Here is an 8,994-nt window from a genome sequence, read left to right on the forward strand (position 1 = left end):
TCATACAAAGGTAAGTGGGAAATCTCAAAAGGAATAATTACAGAATATCCATGTCATAGTAAGTAGATGAATTTTTTAAATATATTACTTCAAGTAAAACCCTAATTTTAAGCAAGAATCTAGTTTTACTTCTATTGAAGAGGAGTAAATAATATTATGAGCTTGCCTAATTTTGAAATAACGATAGCTGGAAATTATCCACATGTCAAAGTGACAAGTTTAAGAGGGCCCATTTAAACGGTTTATTGTGTAAACTTTAATAGTTTCCATATATAGGGGTTGGAATGATTTTACAGAAGATAAGATAATAACCTTGCAAAGAGCTGGCTCAAATACTATACTTTCATCACATTTATTCTCCCAAGCACTGCTAGGAGGAATTCCTGAGTATAGAGCCCTAGGAAAGTCCTTAGTACTCTCGTGTGAAGCCCTAAAACAAAAATAAAACCAAAAAAAGAGTATTTTTTGCATAAATGACAGTTTGGAATCAAATTTACCTTATTAACTATTGTCACCTATTTTAAAGTTTTTTTATTATTTCTTGCCTGTTTATATATTGAATATCTTATATATATGTATATATATAAAAGAATATAATTTATCATTTTAATCCATACAACAAAATTTGACAGTTATGCTATGAAATAGTAATCTGAGAATAATTCAGTCTTGTAAAACGACTGAAAGTTCTATAAGCATACATTATCAGAATATTCTTAAATTCTTTTCTAGTTCACAAGCATAATGATTGGCTGTGAATACATTCCTGTAACATATGCCTCCCTTAAGCCTTGTTATGAGATAGCACAGTAGCCATTTGATGTTAAAACAAAGAAATATTTTTTGTTTATTTTTAGAACATAAAAGGAACCCTTGTACCCTTATATGTCATCCAATGCTGTGACCACAAAAATTGAATATTAAGATTTCACATAAACCTTAATTTTTTGATATTTTTATTTTTCTAGTGCTGCTTGGAATCTAATATGGTGCAGAAGATCAAAATAGACCTTAACCCTGTAATATCTGAGGTTTGAGTTTAAAGATAAATAAATCACAGCTTACATTGCTTTTAGAATAGAATATAAATCAAGAAATAATACAAATAACCTTGAAAAAAAGGGCAGAATCATTTTATTTTTGCTAAGCCCAGATAATTTATATTTAAACATGGAATTTTTTTTTTAAAATGACCAATGAGTAATCTTGGTTTCTTGGAAAATGTCCAAAATATTGCTAAATCAATCTTACTCTTTATAGAAAAGAAGCAATTATGATTATGTCATTTCCTAAATTATCATAAATGCATGTAACATTTCAATGAACTATTAAGACTGGTGAGCTCATAACTTTGAAGGTCAGCTGCAGGTAACAAAAGGGCAACTCTCTTATTCTTTACATAATAGACAATGCTTATATTTGACTATAGTACAATAAATGCTATTTCTTCTTTGTATTATACTTTTTCACTAAAATTGTACATTTTTGAATATAATTGATTAGATAGTATATGTTAAAAATTGTCTATATGCTAGATATAGGTGATATATAGATAGATAGCTATGTAAGTAGACTAGTAAGTAAATAAAGAAAAATAGAAGTTGTACAGATGTTCAGATATTCTGTTAGATCTCGCCTATAGAGTCATCTTTAAAATCATTGGGTTCTACAAGGCAAAATTATTATGATTTATTTTATGCAAGTTCTCATAAAGCAAAGATTGTTATTAAATTATTGATGTGATTTACAATGACTTCCTTTAAATGTTGTTCTTGGATTTGCCTTTGGGCAGTAGAATATGCAGTTGATCCACAGTTACCCCCCAAAATTGCAAAACGTGTATATTCAACATACAAATTCAAGCAATGAGGATTTCTGCTGATGATTTTATTTTTATGTACTCAGTAAAAAAAAAGAGAGAGTTTATATGACCATTTACCTTTAATAAAGAAGTGAATGGAGAATGTATGAATATAATAGAGCAAGCTTTTTTGTGCTACCTTCCATGGAGTTTTTGAAAAGAAGACTAGTCAACATTTCTTTCAGCCACATTTAGCTACTTAAGAGTAAGTATTTGGGGAAACAAATAGAACCATATTTGTGTCTAACACAAATGTCTGTAATGGAGTCAAGGAATTTATGGTGATATATAATGAATTATTTCACCTTTGAGCAAGAGATAAATGAAAATATTCACTAATGAACTAATAGACTGGTAATGTTTAATATGTTTGTTTCTTGTCTTACTATAAAGGTAGATGCTTATATAGGTTTTAGATTATAACCAGGTAAACTTTGGATTGTGAATGTGGAAGTGATGAAATTGCAAATGTTATGGTTAGCTCAGAGGTGGTAAAGACAAGGAAAATATAGATCTATTTTCAAAGAGTGCTTCAAGACACCAGGGAGAAAATCAGAAGAATGGGACACACTCAAATACAGATCGAAGGCCTTGAAGATGGGCTTAGAGTGATCATAGAAACTGAGCTTAAAAGTGTGGTTCTGACTCTCTCTACCATGCCCCAATAATAAAACCTCTGGAAGCAGTTTCCCCATCAAAACTACTTGCTGAGGACTCCAAGGTGTTTTGTTCCCAATTCATGCATTTGGGTTCTGGACAAGACTATTGTATGTTTATTCTCACTCTGTGTAGGTGATCTGGTGAAGTTATAACTGTGACCATGAAAGCCAGCTGGCGTCTGGCCATAGAAAGTAACAGGATTGCTTCCCCTCTGTACATAAGGTCTTTCATAAGGGATGTTCTGCAACAATATTTTTATGTTATTTAAATATAGGCAAAAATCATACATCTTAGTTTATAATTTTATAAATTAGTTTATAATTTTGATAGTATGTATAGTTCTTTAGGGAATTTTATTGCTTTGTTCAGTTGGCAAAGACTGAAGTCATCTGATGAGGAGGGTACCAAAAGAAAACTTTTTTTAAATTTGGAGTATTTGAAAATAGAAACTGTGGGGGAAAAAGAGCTATATTGCTGTAGAACATGAAGATATTGAGGTGTCTTTAATGGCTTCCAACTCTCAGAGTCTATCTCTAAAAGCCTTAAGACAACCTGTAAAGTGCATTCTTCATGGAAGAATGTACTTTGCTTTCTAGAGTGTCAAAGTAAGTGAAATGTACATCTACTGAACAAGGTGGACCGGCAGTCGAAATATCTAAAAACATGATTTCCCTAGAAAATGAAACTCTAGTCCTCCAATGTCAGATAGCTAAAAACCAAAACATGCCTGAAAATGTTTCACAGGAAAGATAGATAAGATCAGATTTCTCTCAGAGATGTGATGAAGGATAATTTTCAGGTTCAGGAGAGTCAGAAACTGCTATTACTAGAACTGAAACTGGAAGGAACACGTCTGTGAACTTAATCAGCAAAAAAGTAAGATAGGAACACTCCACAGAAGGTGTAAAAAGAGTTTTCACTGCACAAGATAATCAGATCAAATTTCTGAGAGAACACTTGCTGAAAATGCAAGATTGGGATTACTGTGCTTGTTGATAACCTAAGCAAAAAGGATCCCTGGGAATTGGACTTGAAAAGTGAGTAAGGAAGTTATACCCAAGCACTGGAACTATGCCAAAGAAATAACATTAAGGAAACTGACCTAAATCTATAAGTTAAATATGTGTTAGAAACCCTTGAGAGAGGTGGAACCCAAATGTGTTCATTATCTGAAGTAGATAAACCATTTAGACAAGTGTATTGATAATATCAAAAAGGAGGAAAAATCCATTAAAAAATGTCCCCAGACAAGAATTTTGAACACACAAAGTTGAAGATTTATTAAAAGAGGGTCAAATATCTTGAAGAATTAGAACTAATTATTATTACAAGAGGAAATCATTTCTCAGAAGATTGAAGAATGTGATAATTATTTTGCAATTTAGACTACTGAAAGACAACTGCAGTTTAGGGGAAGAAAATGTCCAAAACAGACAAAAATTAACTGAGGCAGAGTTAATATTTAAACTTTTGCAGAACTAGCTTTGTATTTAATGTTCAAAATATATATTCTGGAAGAGAGCACTCCCCTCATGCTCTCTCAGCTTTAGAGTACATTACATGTGAAATGAGAGCTTTTAATCTTCCTCTAAGAAAACTGGGGTCTCATCTACCATCTTGAAACATTGGGGTCTACAGAAATAAGATCAGAGAATTATAATTTCTTCCCCACATCTTGTTCCACCTCTTCCTGGAAATCAAGAAGATATATATTTTTTAATTTTATTTTATTGAAACCGTTGTGATTTACAAAGTACTTCATAGTAGGATTTCAGACATACAACAAAATAGGGCCATTCCTATTACCAGTGTCGACCAACCTTTACCAATGTTTCCAGAGTTCTCCTAAACCATCACCCTTTGTCCCCTGGCCTGCCAGTATAACAGGCCATTTTTAGTTTAGATTGTTATAGTTTGATTCTATTGATTCTATTATTGTTTAAATTTGCTTGGATATTTAGTTTCATTCTTTTTTTTTTTTTTATCTCCACCATTGCATGTGAGACCATTTGACTTTTGGCTCCAATCCTTTCTTTCTTTTTCTTTTTAATTTTATAAAAAAAAATGCAGAAACATGAAAAAAAAAAGTAAGTCATACCTTTTTCAATGAAAAATGTAAGAGCTCATCTTAAAGATTAAAGAGAGGGTGACAAGTTGTTTCTGTTTTTTGTTTTTGTTATTTGTTGGTTTTTGATTTTGCATTAGTGAAGCAAAAGCTGTGCACTGGCCATACTAAGTTGTTTAAACCCAAAGTATTTGTCATGGTCCCAGGAAAAATTCTCAATTACGGTTGTTGCATTCAGGCTTGGGTAATTAGAGATCTTGGTTTTTGCACAGATACTATGTTGAACTCAGGGTGTCACAGAGTGTCTTCTGGGTTCATCTCACCATTAGGTGGTGAAGCAGGGATATCCACCTTGAAAGCAAGTTGTCAGTGTGAAACAAATCGATGATAGGGCAGTCTTAGGGCCTTTCCCAGTAGAAGTTTGTTTCCTAGCACTGGTGTAGAAAACTCTATCAGTTCGAAAGATGGGACACAAGGTTTGGGGGTAAATGGCCAATGTCTGATTGACTGAAGCTTAAGTCACTATGACAAATGTTCAGGGTGAAGGGATCCTAGCAATAAAATATTTAGGAGTTCCTATTCCTATTAGATAAGAACTTCTCCCTACCTGTAAGATTTTCCCATTTTAAAGTGCTTCTGCAAAAAAAAGGAACTATGCCATTACTGGTGCATGGGGGTGTGTGTGTAAAAATACCAAACTCAACAATTCCTATGACCTGGTTCTAACATCAATTCAGAACCCAAGAGAAACTTATCTGCTAGAATTTCCTACTAAACAAATCCAAAGAAGGGGTGGGGAAAACTATATTTGCATGTGGAAATACATAATAAGAATTATACCTATAAAGGACTTACACCTAAAAAAATATACAAAGGAATTAAACACATCCCCTTTAAGTCTTGAGATAGTCTGAGGAGGGGATAAAATTAGGAGCACATTTCAACCTGTGATGTGGCTTTGTGGGGTCTGAAACGTGCTTAAAGCAGTCACAAATCAGGAAATATCCTCTAGCTGAGGGTCTCTCAAAAGTCAATTCTGATAGTGAGAAACAGTCTCACTGGAGGTGGGAGAAAAGGGGCTACTATGAGTAAATCCACAGTCGCAGTGGCTGAAGCTTCTTCTTGGGTGAAGGCAAGGAGGATTGAAAGGCTGTCCTTTTGTTTTGGGATCTGGCTGGTGTGATTTGGAGTGAGGAGGGTAAATTCTGTTTCTTGAGAGTTAAGTATTGAGAAAAAAAAGGGTTAAAGAGAAATAACAAACCAGTGAGGAAAGAGCAAAATATAAAAATTATTATAAAAATAGAATGAAATGGCCATAACATCGAGATATTAGTTATATTTAAGTTATACTTCATAATTTGTAACTTAAGTTATACTTTTATATAGAAATCCATTAAGCTACCAAGTATGAGAAAAACTAGTATCAGACATTACTTAAACATCATTTCCACCATAATCCAAATAGAAAATACTAAGGAAAAAATTACTGAAGCAAATTTATAGGAAATATTTAGCTTCTGAAGTTATTGATGAATAGGTCCAGAGAACAATTAAGGTAAGTGTTTTTTTTTGGGGGGGGGGTTTGGGCCACACCCGGTAACGCTCAGGTGTTACTTCTGGCTATGTGCTCAGAAGTTGCTCCTGGTTTGGGGGACCATATGGGACACCAGGGGATCGAACCGCAGTCCGTACAAGGCTAGTGCAAGCAAGGCAGGCACCTTACCTTTAGCGCCACCGCCCGGCCCCTGTAAGTGTTTTTCTTACATATGACTGATTTGATCAAGGAGAACAGTTAAGGTAAGCATTTGACTTGCATGTGGCTGACCCAGGTTCAATCCCTGCATTCCATCTCATTGATCACAACTAGATCAATGCTTATGCTTGTGAGTATGATTGCTTTCAAAGGAACAAATAAAAACAAACAAAATTTTGTGATATAATTTTGTAAGCACTTATTTTTATATTAAAGTCAATTATAAACCAATAAATAAATACAAATTAAAAATATCAAAATGAAAGACCACACTGAAATTTAAACTTGCATGTTCATATTCTGAGGTACTCCATGTAAATATATATATATATATATACATATATAAAATATATGATTTTTATTTATAACTTACCATTTTGAGAAAAGTATGTTCTCTTATCTGGTTGGATTGTTCTTCTGGAAATTAGATTTGAGGAAAAAATATTTTTCTTTAAAATAAAATAGTTTTAAGTAGCACAACTTAAGCTGCTAATTATAAACTCAGGAATTTTGAGTGGACATTTTGAAAATTCTTAAAAGTTTTGGTGGCCTATTTTAATGATCAATGACATAGTTTCAGATCTCCTTTGCTCTTGATGTCTGCTTCCTCCCTTGATAAATCTTCATTTAGCTGGTCAAGTTTTCTGTCGTGTGAGATTTTTATAGGCATTATTTCTTTTCAGAAATTCCATCTATCTTTTATTATTATGCCACTTCCAAATATTTTCCATTACATTTGAGAAATTAAGTTAATATAATCAAAATAATTGTATAGGTCTCACTTGAATCAATACTTTAGGTCTTTTAAAAACCTGTATGTTGCAAAAAAAAAAAGATAAAGGAAAAGGCATGAGAACTGTTTTCTGCTAACCCGAGAATCATATGAAATGAGAGTGATCTGGAACTGAGTTCTGGCCCATTAGATCACTCATTAAGTGATTGTGACAAGTCTTCAACCTCTCTTGACCTCAGAGTCATGTCTTTATTTAGGAAATTAATTTTATGGATCTAAGCATTTGGTTTGGTGAGGATTAAAAATGTAGCTATGATTTGTAAATAAAAAGAAAGGTCAGGGGTCAGGACTGGGATGAACTCTGGGAACATTGGTGGAGGGAGGTTGACACAGGTAGTGGGTTTGATGCTAAAAATTGTATGTCTAAAATTCAACTATGAAAAACTTTGTAAATAAAAAATGCCTTACGTAAAAAAAAAAAACAACAACCTATATGTCATAAAGTTCTCTGCAGCATGTGTGTGAAATTGTTTGACAATTTATTTAAAGTTTATGTTTCTTGTAATCTGTATTCTAGGATTCAAATGTTTTTATAGTCTTAAGTTATTTCTATTTTATTGATAGCATTTTTCAGAATAATACAGTCGTAATGAAAATATACACACAAACATATATGCACATATATATTTGTTATTAATGTCATATTTTCTACCTGAACATTTCCTTTCTTTCATTCATTGATGATTTATTCTTTAATGCTAGAATATATTTTATGAGAGCAATTTTATTTTATATTTTAACCTCACTTTACAAAATTAGGATTATGTTATTAAAAGCACTTTTTATATATTTCTAGCTGTACTGTATAATCAGTCATAGAATCATTATTTCCATATAATTTTATTAATTCTGAGTTGATTGTTATAGCTGCCAACTATTTATTCAAATACTATCTTTCCTCATTCATATAAGAACACTTTAAAATTGATTTTAAAAAGTTAGAATGTAGGTATTAAGATTCTAAAAGAAGATATGAGTGTAAATTTTAAAATGTTTCTTTAGTACCACAAAACAGTAGGACTTTAACTCACATGCTTTGCTCATAAATTTCTTTTGTTCCTTTAGATAAAATATTTTCAAACATTTTTTCTGCTTTATGTTGCTCACGTAAGGGTATTGTTGAAAATATAGGCTTTTATTTAAATACATTCATATTTGTTTGTTTGTTTGTCTTGGGGCCACACCTGACAGTGCTCAGTGCTTATCCTGACTGTGCACTTAGAGTTCATTATTACTGGGCTTGAGGGACCGTCTGGGATATTGGAGATAAAGCCCAATTGGTCAAGTGCAAGGAAAGCACCAATAACCACTGTACTATTGTTCCAAACATATATACATTAAAATTTATCAAGGCACTGTGACTTATAAAGTCATATATAGCTGAGTTTCAAGTATATCATGATCCAACTCCATTCCCATAACCAGTGTCAAATTTCCTTCACCAATATTCCCAAGTTCTGTTCATATCCTACCTCTTTGACAAGCACATTTTTTTAAATACACCATTTTTTTGTTTGTTTTGTTGTTGTAGTTATTTTGGGGCCACACCCAGGATGCCTAGAGTTCACTCATGAGTTTGCACTCAGAAATCGCTAACAGGCTCAGAGGACCATATGGGTTGCTGGAAATCAAACCAGGTCCCTCCCAGGTCTGCAGCATGCAAGGCAAATGCCCTACCACTGTGCTTTCTCTTGGCCTAACATTGTTGTATTTTAGAATTCTTATTATGTTTTTGGTTCTGTGGTTTAGATTCATACACACCACATCCTGCAAAACTGATCTACTGAGATGTCTGTTACTTAGCCCTGTTATTTCCCTTATAATATTTTAAATGGCATTTATTTACTGAAAAATTATTTTGT

At 32.8% G+C, this 8,994-nt stretch overlaps 1 non-coding gene across 1 annotated transcript; it reads left to right on the forward strand.

Moving 5' to 3' along the window:
* Window positions 1-720: 720 nt before the first annotated feature.
* Window positions 721-823, forward strand: LOC126019484 (small nucleolar RNA U13). Its single transcript, XR_007499171.1, has one exon. It is a non-coding gene; the product is annotated as a small nucleolar RNA U13 (small nucleolar RNA).
* The last annotated feature ends 8,171 nt before the right edge of the window (window positions 824-8,994 follow it).

The sequence above is a fragment of the Suncus etruscus genome, chromosome 9 (genome assembly GCF_024139225.1).
Source record: "Suncus etruscus isolate mSunEtr1 chromosome 9, mSunEtr1.pri.cur, whole genome shotgun sequence".
In the NCBI taxonomy this organism is placed as follows: domain Eukaryota; kingdom Metazoa; phylum Chordata; class Mammalia; order Eulipotyphla; family Soricidae; genus Suncus; species Suncus etruscus.